The 13010-nt window shown below is 37.8% G+C and overlaps 1 non-coding gene across 1 annotated transcript; it reads right to left on the reverse strand.

The window, feature by feature from the left end:
- Positions 1-12701: 12701 nt before the first annotated feature.
- LOC122067724 lies at positions 12702-12808 on the reverse strand. Its single transcript, XR_006136856.1, has one exon. It is a non-coding gene; the product is annotated as a small nucleolar RNA R71 (small nucleolar RNA).
- Between the last annotated feature and the right edge of the window lie 202 nt (positions 12809-13010).

Consider the following 13010-nt stretch of genomic DNA (forward strand, 5'->3'; position numbering starts at 1 on the left):
CACACCCCAAGGACACAGGATTCCCATATGGTAAGTCATTCACCAAAGTCTTTGAGTACTTCAAGGTGGACCTGCGGGGCGAGGAAGGAAAGTATCCCACGGATAAGTTCACCAGGGAGAACTTACAAAGGATGGGCTTGCAAAGTCGTATGGGTGAACCTCAGAGGGCAGGAGCTTAGGAAGCAGAGGGTGAGGAGCATGTGGGTATGGAAGGTGAGAATGACAGAGAGGAGGATGAGGACTACATCCCTCATCATGATGAGGAAGATATAGACGATGAGGAGATCCTTGAGGAGGAGCCTCTTGATATGAGGGATGCGGATCTGCATTTCAGAGCTCCACCATTTTCAGGTGGGGCATTTGATTTTCAGAGCATGATGGACAGCATGAAAGCCCTAAAAGATGGGCAAGATCAGATTTTGAGATGGTTATATGAGAGTGTAACAAGAGAGAGGGCACTTCAGGACGCATGGCAGAGATCCTAGAGAGGGTGGAGGAGAGTAGAACCCGTGAGTTGGCGATGCAGCATAGGCTTGGGAGGCTGGAGGCTAACTTCCAAGCCCTAACTGAGGACTTGGATAAGGTCTCCAATGGGATTGCAGCTGATTTTCACTGGGTGAAAAAAGAGGTTATGTTGACTAATGATAGATTTGACTATTATGATCGATGCCTCCACATCGACTCACGGCCTAAAGGTGGAGAGACATTCACTATTGATAATGATGATTGATGGAGTAGCGGACTTGCCTATTCTGACCTTCCTTCTCTTTTCTAACCTTATCTTCTATTCCCTTATCTCTCTATTTGGTGGTTATGAGACTATGATGGTTTGTATATTTTGATACATTTTCTATGGTTTGGACTTGGTGGTGTGTTTAGGATGATGTTTGTTATCTTTGGATAGTTCTATTTGTTTTTGGTGAACTTGTAATTTGGCGGTGACATGTCAGTCACCACATTTTGTTTATTATGTTTATATTTGTGATCTATCAGGTGGTAAACTTTGTAATTTTTGGTATTCTAATTATAGAGCTGTTATGCTGCCGAAATTTTGTTAGAATTTACACTCAATGGTTTATGGAATCATCCAATTGGCCCTTTGTTATTTTGATTAGGTTCTACTCTCATGCATGCAACGGAATGCAAGAATTTAAAAATTTTCATCTTATTATAGGTTTTAATTTTTTTTAAAGCTTTTATATTTACCCAACCCCGGGTCCTGTTATAAAATTCTATAGGGATCTATCTTGCATGTTGTGAGCAGGTAGAGCATCGCGCTCTGATACCACCATTGTCACACCCTGTTCTCACAGAACCGGACTGATGACCGAGTTAATTCCTATTAACCCAAAACCTACCAGGATCATCTGATGTAGTAATCACAACATATCATACACATAACTAAAGAAGGTAAAATCTGTATTTCAGTAGAAGTCTTATATGTATATATTTGTAATTACCCCAATACTCTTGATACCAAAATCGTGTTAATTAGTACATTTACATGTGGGCCTGTAGGTGTGATATATACATAAGAAATACAATTTAAATATCTAGAGTACAAAAGGGGTAACATAACAAAGAATAAAAAAGAATCCCGGGTCGGGTATCATTGTTGCTGTCCTGCAATATTGCTCTCGCATGGGCACTCAGCACCATTACTAAGATCTTTAGGGACCCACCAGTCCTTAGCTAAAAATTCTACAGTGGATCTCAGCTCTAGCTCTTCAGCTAGAAAAGCTGCAAGATTATCTAAAAATGATGTGCACGTGAGATGAGCTCACTAGCCCAATAAGTGAAAAGAAAGACCACGCAAGCATTCGTAATACAAATGAACCTATATGCATGCAAGTCCATTTTATTATCCCAAATCACCTAAGCAACATTTCTAGGTTATCAGTTATGTGCTACTCATAACCATAGTGCGCATATCCGGGTACTAGTTGTGAACCCCATCCTGAGATACACCCATAGGGTTGTCGGTGAAGGCCAGCCTTGGGTACTAGAAAAGTAAATTATTGTTCCTTAGTGACATTAAATTAAATTAGGCCTTGCCCTGCATTAAAGTAAAACCAGTACGATTGGCCCTCTGATTATATCACCAAAGTTGCCGACTGTCCTAGTGATCAGTCGAACATACTTCTAACCACATCGTTGGTATACAATCTTGGGCTTCTCCCTAGTGACATACCCAACACCTAAACCCTTGCTGGGAAGGGTCATAGCACAGGGAAATGTCATTCTTAATTACATACTTCTATATGAGATAGTACGACTGTATAGTGCCACTACATCCCATTCCACGGGCCACCAATGCATTCATTTCCAAGTTGACTACGGCATCTATTCTAGCAATGCATCATATTCGATAATTGAAATCATCCATAGCATAATCCATAGTAAGAATTAAGTATTTAATAATTAAAGTTACAGCATATCATAAATGAGTTTCATAATGCACACGACAATGCATGCAAATGGCATTCGTGGATGGCTAGACTACACACAGTGATAAAAGTGAAGACATGGCTAATCTACAACAATAATGGAATGATGCAAAAACACTCCAAAAATAAAGTCAATGTCCACTCTCCACTTACCTGTTATGTACAATAGCTCATGCTCGGTACAAGCGAGATCAGATGCGAGAAGACACCAGTTCCTAGTAGAACCCAACATAAGCGAGTGAGTGTGCCATTTTTCCACTTTAAGGTCAAAGTCAATGAAGTATGATGTTCAAAATGCATTTAAAATTGCGAAAGAAGGTTGCCCAACAAATTCAGGCCCTATTGGAGCCCGATAGGCCTTACGGGTAGGTCAACCAGCGGGCACCTGGCCATTGCCTGCCGGTTGGGCCAAGGGCTCTGCCAGGAGAGGTGGGCCAGGTCACCCACCAATCTTTGCCCATCGATTAGGCCAAAAACCCAACCAAGACAGGTGGGCTCCGGATTTGTGCGTCCATCACTTCCCAGGGCACCCACAAATTTGAACCGAGATTCTGCTGTTCAGTTCCATTCTTCATCTAGTCTTAGAGAAACCACAAGGGGTGGATTTGATTGCATTTTCCACACAAATAAGGTCCCATATTGTGATTTTAACCTAGATCTATGGTTGATTCAAAGTTTTAAGTACCGATCTTACCTCTTTGCTCAAGAACACCTTCAAAACTCCAAATCTCTACTTCAACTCAAGAAATCATCAAATGCTCTTCAAATATTACGATTTCTTCATCTAAAACCTTCAAAATCAATATGTAGGTCTTCCGTTAAACCTTAGATTCATTTTCTCAAGTGGGATTAACATGATCTAAAGGATTTCTATCCGAATCAAAGGGTTTCACTTACGGTTTCTTGAGAGTTTAAGAAATATAGATTTTACTCACCTCAAATCGTGGATCTCAAGACAAGGATCACTTTTTCGGTGCCGAAATGGAAAGATCTAACCTCAGAGTCACATCATAAGCATTTCTTCTTCTTCTTCCTCCCTTTTTCTTCCTTTTTTTTCTCTCTCTTCTTTACTCGTCTCACCCACCTTGTAAAACATTAAATGAGGGAAAAGAAGAGTAATAATTGCTATTTATACCTGGGTCAAAATATTTAATGGCCAAACTAGTAGGTCGCACTGGTGGGTCCAACCTATCTATGACCACCCTCTAGTCGGCTGAAACTTAGCCAAATAATTAGGATTTCGACGGGATCCCGACATGTATTTCACTCCTGGTATATGATTTAAAATACGTACTCATCATAAAATATGGCTATGTACCTTTATTGTCCGTACATGGCTTTGTGATGCTTGCAAGTGCACTGCTTGGGCACGCAGACTTCATTAGGCACTTGTCTAGACTCACCTAGCCAACCCGAGTTTATAGTCACCCTTGCTATCATGTTCCATAGGGTACCCGTCTTAACTTGTTCGGGTTCAGATCTTGCATGACCAAACCGAACCTACCGGGTTTAGAAAGTAAGGTATCACAATATGACAATAAGGTTGTATGCAAGACAACATTATGCATACCAATTAAACACATTATTGGACCCATTTTTTGAAAAAATAGACAACATTTTGTTTGAATATGAGACATTATCACAAACCTGTTAAAGTTCATCCATAGACATTTAAGCTTAAAAACCATTAACATCATCATATAAGTTTTCCACATCACAAGCCTGTTAAAGTGCATCCATAGAGTCTACCAAATAAACATCTATGTTTTAAAACCCAAATAAACAAATAAATTGTTCCATAACACAAATAAACATCATTGTTCCAGTACACAAGGTAACAAACAAATAGTTCCATAACCCAATAAACATCTCTTAACAACAACTTTCTCCCAAAAAAAAAAAGTTTATTCCATATCCCAGCTGCTCTCTCCCATCACCAACATCCATTTTCCTATTTCTTCTTAGCATGTGTTCTCCATTTCGCATACTTGATAGCTTGCTGGGCTAAAGCTCTCCCCTTAATTGTTTGTTATGTAGACTGAGATGTTGCTTATGACCTTGTTAGTACTTGGGAGCTGCTACCTTCATGCTTAATCTCATCCTCTTGATTTCTCTACACAAACACAGAAAGTAAATTACAAAAGTGACATTAGCCATGTAAGTTAAATAAGTAATAATCAATTGTAAATTACATGTGTGGAGTCATACCTTCCTTCCTATTTTGTTCTTTATCTTCGGTTGTTCATCATCGCGAGGACATGTTTTCTTGTTGTGGCCAGGTAGGTTGTAGATATCACATCTCACTTAAAGATTTATTCTTGGTAAGACCCTCATCGAATTCCATTTTTTTACTTTTTTCAGGTCTACAGGTCTTCTCTTAAGTGGAGGTCAGACAATCCCAGAACTAGTATCAGTCACCAAATCATCCAATTGTGGTAGTGGTTCCATGAACTCACTATATGCCTAGAGATATATGCTGACACTATAGTATGGACTGCAATAAGCTTCAAGTGACCCCCTACTATATGTGATAGTTACTGTTGTATATTTACACAGCCACTCCGTATAGTCCCATAGCCTACAACCACATGTATTAGCTGACGAATTCACCTCAACCCTCCCACCATGCATATCTACCACCTCAAATGCATGTGAATTAGCTTGGTGCACAATGCATTCTCTTGCTTTTTGTTGTACCTTATCTAAATTTTTCTTCATATCCACTGTGATTGGACCAAATACTGGATAACTACAACCCTTTTGAAACATGTTAAACATCTTGCTCATTATATTCAAACTAATCTCATCAATTATGACCATAATAGGCTTGTCTCTCCCAATTGCTATCCAATAGTTGAATGACTTGGTCATGTTATTGGTTAGCTGAGGACTCTTAGTAGAATCAAAAGGCATGTCATGCCCAGTACTTTGTAAGAGTTTCCATCATCCAATCATATGCATTATTGGATATATCCTTGATGGCTTTCATTTCCTTCTCAAATTGGATGATTCTTATTGTTAATGTTGCTGACCATAAGTGCTTCTTAAACAATTGTCCTGAAAATCCTGTTGACTTGAAGTTCTGATATAAATGTCTAACACAATATCTTTGGTGCGCATTAGGGAATGCTCTGGCGATGGCATCTAATAAACCCTAAGCGTTTAAAAAAAAAGAAGTCAAATACTTATCACTGATTAGTGGGTAGAAATAAATATACTAATTAACATATTGGTATCATACCTTTTGTTTGTCTGACATAAAAGTCAGAGCCATATCATCAGATGCCGTACTAAGAGCTTCGCATAGAAATTCAAGGAAAAAAATCCAGTTGTCTTTGCATTCAACTTCAACTATAGCATATGCCACAGGGAACATTTCATTATTCCCATCATATGAGACTACTGCCAAAAGAATGCTTCCATATCGATCCTTTAAGTGGCCAATGGTCTGCATCCCTTTACAAACCCTGAAACACATGTTTTGAAACTAACAAACACTCTCTTGAAGATAGGGTTCCCTGACAAGTCACACATCTCCCGGTACTGGATCTTGAACAGACTACCTGGCATCTTAGCCAACACCACCCTACCATATATAGGTAGATAGGAGTATGAATTCTTATGACTACATTGATTCATTTCCAAAGAAAGCTTGCACTAGGTAAAACTTCATGTAAAGGGGCCTAACCTTGTAAGTTTCATGTAAGAAGGTACGCATAGACTGTGTTGGCATATCTGGCTTAACTCTCAAGTGAGGAGCAAGTTTTTCTGCAATCCATTGTGATGTGACACTCTTGTGCTTAGTTGACAAAATACATGTATGCTTGGGATTGTACGATTTTATCATAAATGTCGTAGAATGCTCAACACCCTTGTCATCATCAACCAATGAAGCATTTACTCACCAAGTACAACCAGGAGCCTCACACACTACAATAACTCTTGTTTTCTGATTTTTAATCTTCAATATGTTAAAACCTCTTGAATCACATACTGTTACAGGACATCCCTGAAATGATTGACATTGTCATATGTAGCTCCTATGACTAGCTGTATCTTACCATCCTCAATACCATCATCATCATAATCAGTAATATCATGTAAATCAGCAGCATCATCATTATAACCAAAGTCCATATCGGGATCCCCCTGTACATCATCAACATCTATCCCTACTTCATCAGTGAGGCTTCATTCACTTTCATTGGAGTCTTTCATAGACTCATCATGTTGTTCTATCCATTCTTCATCATTTGTAGAAGACTGGAGCATATGAGGCAATGTAGCTCGTGTATCTTCAACATCACTAACAACCTTAGGTACCATACCAGAATGTGACTGAGGTAATTATAATGACTCATCATCTGAACTGTCACTAATGTTTTGAATTTTCCTTCCATCTCTATTGGTATGTGGTCTTCGGGCTAAACCATCTGTACTAGTAGAACTATTGTTAACAACATTCAATCCACTAGTTTGAGCAACACTTGCACCAGTGGTTCTACCAGGAGTAGCAATAGTAGTAGCATTGGCTATAGCCTTACCCTTATCTGGAGCATTAGCTATAACATTAGCAGTGGCACTGTCTTGGGTATCACTGCCATCACTAATTGCACTGGTGGCAGCTTTACATAGCCCATCACTCCTCCTGAAAGGAATTTTCCCCCTCCTTTGACTCCCTATATTATGACCCACATACTGCTTCCGACTATTCTGGCCAATTGCATAAGTTTTGGGGGCAGTTCCATTGCGATCTTTTGTTTCTCTAAAAACTACATCACTGGAGTATTGGTTTACTTTCCACCTTCCTTCTTACTTAAACAAAAAGAGAAAGAAGGGAGAAAGAAGAAGAAGAAGAGAAGAGAAGAGAAGAGAAGGAGATCAAGAGGAAATCGACCTTCTAAGGTTGCAATTGGAGGATTCAACAAACAGGTAAGGAATCTCACTTGCATGAACTTGAAATGTGAGAAAAATCTCAGAAATTGGAAATGGGATTGGGCCAATTTAGCTGAAATAGGAGGATGAAGTGAAAAATTGAAAATTTCAGCAAGCACATGAATTTTGGAGAGTATAATTTATTGTTCTTTGATGAATTAATTGAAAGGAACTTAAGAATCTGAATTGGGTTACATGCTTCATGGCTGAATGGGATTGAAATGTAAGGATTTTCACATAAATTCCTTAAAACAAAAAATTACAAATAAATAAGGTGGAAACCCATTTTAAATTTACTGTTCCAAGGTCTAAAAATTTCATGCAAGGTGAAATTGATGATGGATTACATGCACGAATGCCTAATTTGAGGTTTGATAATCAAATTAGAGGTTGGATTTTGAAATCCCACTTTAATTCATGATCTGGTGTGAGATGTGGTATAATTTGAGGAAAATCTGGAAATTTCTGCTGGATTTCATGTATAAATAAGAAATAAAAATGGAAATTTGTGAATGGACTTGTAGAGAGTATGAATCAAGGTATTATACTGCTGATATGTGAATAAAAGTGCTTAAACAGAGGATTTTGGACTAAAAACATAGGTGAAACTCTGCAGAACATTGGCAGAATCGAAATTCTACAGAAAAAGGACAACCGGTGGGAGACCACAAGCGACCGATTGGTCCTAGAGTCTCCAGCCGGTTTGGCTTCCAGAGACCAGTTTGCTCCCAGTATTTAGCAGAGATTTGTTGGCTTAAAAAGGGATTTATAGGGCCTATAGGGGAGATAGTAGATGACCTTATTAGAAAATGAATGAGACTTAGTAATGGACAAGGGATATGTATAGTTTAATAAATGAAATTATGAGCATCATCTTTCTGTGTGGAGCATGCATTGCATATGTTTGCAAGTGTTTGTCTATCCCACCCCTCACTGAGAATTTCTAGTGCTCACCCCCTTTTTTACTTTGATCTATAGATGAAGAGAGCAATCACCTACAAATTACCAATTCAGAGTATGAGGCCATGGCCATTGATCAGTTGGCTTATATTCAGGATGATGATTACAGTCATGGACCTGATTGCAAGTGTGATGATTGTGTTTATGGTGGACAGCATTTTTTGAGGACTGATATATTTGATTATTCTATGGATAGTGGTGGAAACTAGTTTTTGATGATCCAGGTTGATGGTTTAGACTACAGGTGAGAGATAGGTTTGAATGTTTAGACAGGTGGGAGACATTTTCTATAAATATTTTTTTATAATGTGAAAACTATAATATATGTGGGTTATTGTATATAATATTGTGAATCATTGTACATTAGGTATCAGGTATCACATAGAAGCATTGGGTGAATATGAAATTTTACTTATTTTATACTATCTACTACAACTTTAATTATTAGTATGGGAATGCGGTGTTGTGGACAATCCTAGAGTAGGGTCTTGGGGTAAACAGGCTGACTGGGTGCAGTGAGGTATCCAATGTCGGTATACCTGTGCCAGATTGAGGGTAAGGTGTGACATTAACGATGTTTCTAACAACGATACGATCATGCCAATTATCAGTGATATCTTACAATTGGATCAGAGCCATGTAACATGTAAGTAGTAGATAGGTGTTGATTGATGTGCATAGTTAGATGAAACCCCATGAGATCAAGCATTATAATCATACAAGTGTAAAATTTTAAGAAAGATCGATATGAGGGAAAAAAAAACATGAACAATAGTAATAATATGATAACCAATTACATCATCATAGATCCATATCGTTTTTCGAATAACTTCTCGTATGTATGTTTTTCCTCTTGTCAGTCTTATCTGCTAGGCCACATACAAGACAACGTTTTATATGTGGATCAAAGAATATGAATAATAGTAATAATATAAGAATTTTTTTATTACATCACACCCGGATCTATATCTTTGATGAAGAACCTGTCGTATGTATGTTTTTCTTATTATCTGCTCCCTTGTCTATATAATTGCTAGAGTTTCAATTAATGGGCATTAAAACCATTATATAGACTGACAGCAGGGACCAACCTTAAAATAGAGAACAAGTGATGCCTCTCACATAATGGTCTCAAACATTAATGGATATACACATAATAATTCATACTTTACACAATATAGAATATGTATGTTGAAGTCACTACCCACTAGGAAAACCATCTCCCGCATAGGGCTTCATCGAACCATATCTATCAATCAATACGCATCCACTTGTTCATACTTATACAATGAGTGGATGCTAACCCAACTGTAAAACAACGTTATATTGTTGTAAGAATTTTATGACGATCGATAACAACATTTTTATGTGTTTTATGGTGTCAATCCAAAATTGGATCTTTCTTCTAACAGAGAGAAAATTGATTGGATATTGGCACCATGTATTTGGCATAAAGCTATGAATGTGTCACTTGCTGGAATACTGGCAATGAAGTTTACTATTCCGATGAAAATGTGGAAGGGAAGAACAGGAAATGCAATGTATATAACAATGTTTGAGCCTCTCCAACTAGTGTTGGGAATAATTATGGACATCTACTCTTTTAAGGACGAAATCTATATAGGAAAGCTTAATAGGAGCTGATAAGCACATTTATATGTGAAATCGTGGGTAGTAAAGCATGCATTTTACATATTTAGAATGGAACTACCTTTTTTTGTAGGTTTTGTATTTTCAAGGCCTTAGGGACTATCGGGTGCCGTATCTCCAATTTTACACGTAAAGAGGTCATTTTTTTTTAATGGCTTGAAAATGATAAAATTCTGAGCAATATGGACGTGTTGTATTAAAAATATTTATTCGTTTTCACACCTATACATGTGATTATTCTTTTCGGGCAAGAAAAAAAATAATGGACTAGAGCAGAATCGAGATGCAAGCCCAGTCCATCGGTAGCTCTCATTGGGTACAAAAGAATATTCCAGATGCCAACAAAGTAAGAGGGACCCACCTTGGGCATTGGACACACTCTCTCTCCTCCCCTTGTACAATTTTGAAGATTCTCCTATCTTTTGATGATTTTGTTGGAGATCTCCTACTTTCCACTTACTTAAAGCACAAAGGGCATGGACAGAATTTCCAATTAAATTAAAAGATGTCCAAATCAATCAAAGAAGGAATGAAAAAAATTGCCCAAGAGGTGCGCAAAGTTTGAAGAAGAGAGAGAAAAAAAGGAAAAAGGAAGCAAAATCATTGGAGATTCCCTACTTCCTATTTTCTCTCCTCTCTCTTCCCTGCACCTCATCAAAATCGTCCAAAGGATCCTAACTTGGTCATACTTCTCATTCTCTCCCCTATTTTCACTCTTTTTCTCTCTTCCCTCCTAATTTCGACCTCATCACCATGACTGTCCAAATCTCCTACTTCTTAGAAACTAAAATAGTTGCATTCCCTCCCCCATTCCCTATATAAGAGGATCGACCAAAGAGGGAGGGTGCACCTTGCTTTTTAGGGTTTTCTCTCTTCCTCTCTTCTTCTCCTAGTTTTCATTATACTCTAGTTCTAGTTTTAGTACTTCTTTGCTTTTGATTTGAACACTTTTGTAATTGGTTTTATTTAATTAATGCAGTGTCTTTTATTTTCGTGGTTCATATTATTCAAGTTATTCAAGTTGTAATAATTTTAATTTATTAGTTTAAGCTAGGTGACAAGAACCAAGCTTTGGAGCATCTCTGTTCAAGTGCAAGTTTCTCTTCGAGATTTGTTTTCTTCAGGCCTAGCAATTTCCGATTTGGTTTGTTCGAGATCTGGTTTTTAGGGCTGGTAGTATCTCAATTTAGTCAACATTTTAATTCAGGCATTGAATTTCATGTAGGTAGGCATCTACATTAGTCTTCTCACCCCCATTCCCTCTTTTTACTACCCATTCATTCTTAATTTAGGCTTTTAATTTTTCAGTTTTACTTTGATGCTTTCCCTTTCCCCCAAGGTCCTTGGCTAGATGCATGTGTTGGCTTTGCCCTTCTCTAGCCATGGAACCATCCTTTTACTTTTATTATTTATATTGCATCCCTTTCCCTAAAGCCAAGTAGAAAAGCCCTTGTAAGAGTACTCTCTGGTCAAGTAGAGAAGCTCACACTATTAACAGTGCATCCCTCAGGCTAAGTAGAGATACCTACTTGTGTGTCTCTCTCTAGCTTTATTCCCCTTTTATTTTATTTATTTTATTTCAACACTTTTCTTTTACTTTTCCTTTAGTGCTTTTGAATTATTTGCTTTGAGTATTTAAATTCCTAGATGATGAATGGTTAGGGTTAGATGCGAATGGTTACGTTTTTTAATTTCAATTGCAATTCCAATTTCCCTAGTTGTGTTGGTTAGGATATTATTTTAGATGCATATGTTTTAGGGCGGTAGTTAGAAGTAGATCAAAATCATCAATCCGTAAACTTTCCCATTACTAGAAAAACCTAAAATAAAGTGGCTACTCTCCTTGTGTTCGATCCGTTAGCTACACTGATCCATACGCTTGCGGTTACTTTTAAATCTCAAACAAGACTAGGCGTCGTTGCCGGGGAGACAGTTTCATGTTATTTTTTGCTTTCTTTTGGTAAATCGGAGTGCTTTGTTTTCTTTTTCTTTTATCATTTATTGAATTCCTGAGAAGAACAACTTGCAATAATAGTTGTATCGATGGAGGTCGCCAAACCACACGGTATGATAAAGACAGGTTCCGCCCTGTCGCAGTACCTTAGGAATTGAGTTACCCTAGATCCATGCTGGTAAGCTCCCAAAAAGCCAAAAAAATAATAAAAAAAAATTCCATTTTTTTTTTGCTTGTCTTATTCTAGTTGTGGTGTAGTTTTCTGTTGCATGAGTGCTAGGTGGGTATGTAATACTGAGAATAGGTTAGAAAGAAGAGATCCAAAAAGTAGTGATCATATACCTATACTCTCATCAATACCTTTCAATATGGGAGACCAACATCAAAACCCTCCATCTAAATCTCTGAAAGATAGGTTCTACCCTGCTAGAGTAGCCCAACCTTTCTGCATAGTTCTACCACAAGCCCAGGGCAATAATTTTGAGCTCAAATCTTAGTACATTACTATGTTGCCCCACTTCCGTGGGCTGACCTCTGAGGATGCATACCTATTTCTAGGGGAATTTGAAGAGTTATGTGTTCTAATTAAGATCCAACAGCTTTCTGATGGTGCTATTAAGCTTAGGTTCATCACTTTTGCATTGAAAGACCAAGCTAAGAAGTGGTTGTATGGGTTACCCACAAATTCCATAACCACATGGGAACAATTCACAGTTATTTTCCTTAAGAATTTTTTCCCAACTCACAAGACTAATAAGCTTAGAAGTGATATCCTTCAGTTTAGGCAAAAGCCTAGTGAGTCCTTTTCCAAGCTTATGGAGAGATTCAAGGATCTACTCCAAGAATGCCCTCACCATGGCCTAGACTTATAACATTTATGTTAAATAATTTATGAGGGTATTGATTATCCAATTAAACAAATGATAGAATCTATGTGCCCTGGGGGATTCACATCCTTTATAGATGAAGAAAAGGCATGAGAATTCTTACTTGACTTAGCTGAAAAAACCCATGAGTGGGAATCAACCCAAGAAAGTGAAAGAACCATATGAGGGAAAGGATAT

Source organism: Macadamia integrifolia, unplaced genomic scaffold (assembly GCF_013358625.1).
Source record: "Macadamia integrifolia cultivar HAES 741 unplaced genomic scaffold, SCU_Mint_v3 scaffold3087, whole genome shotgun sequence".
In the NCBI taxonomy this organism is placed as follows: domain Eukaryota; kingdom Viridiplantae; phylum Streptophyta; class Magnoliopsida; order Proteales; family Proteaceae; genus Macadamia; species Macadamia integrifolia.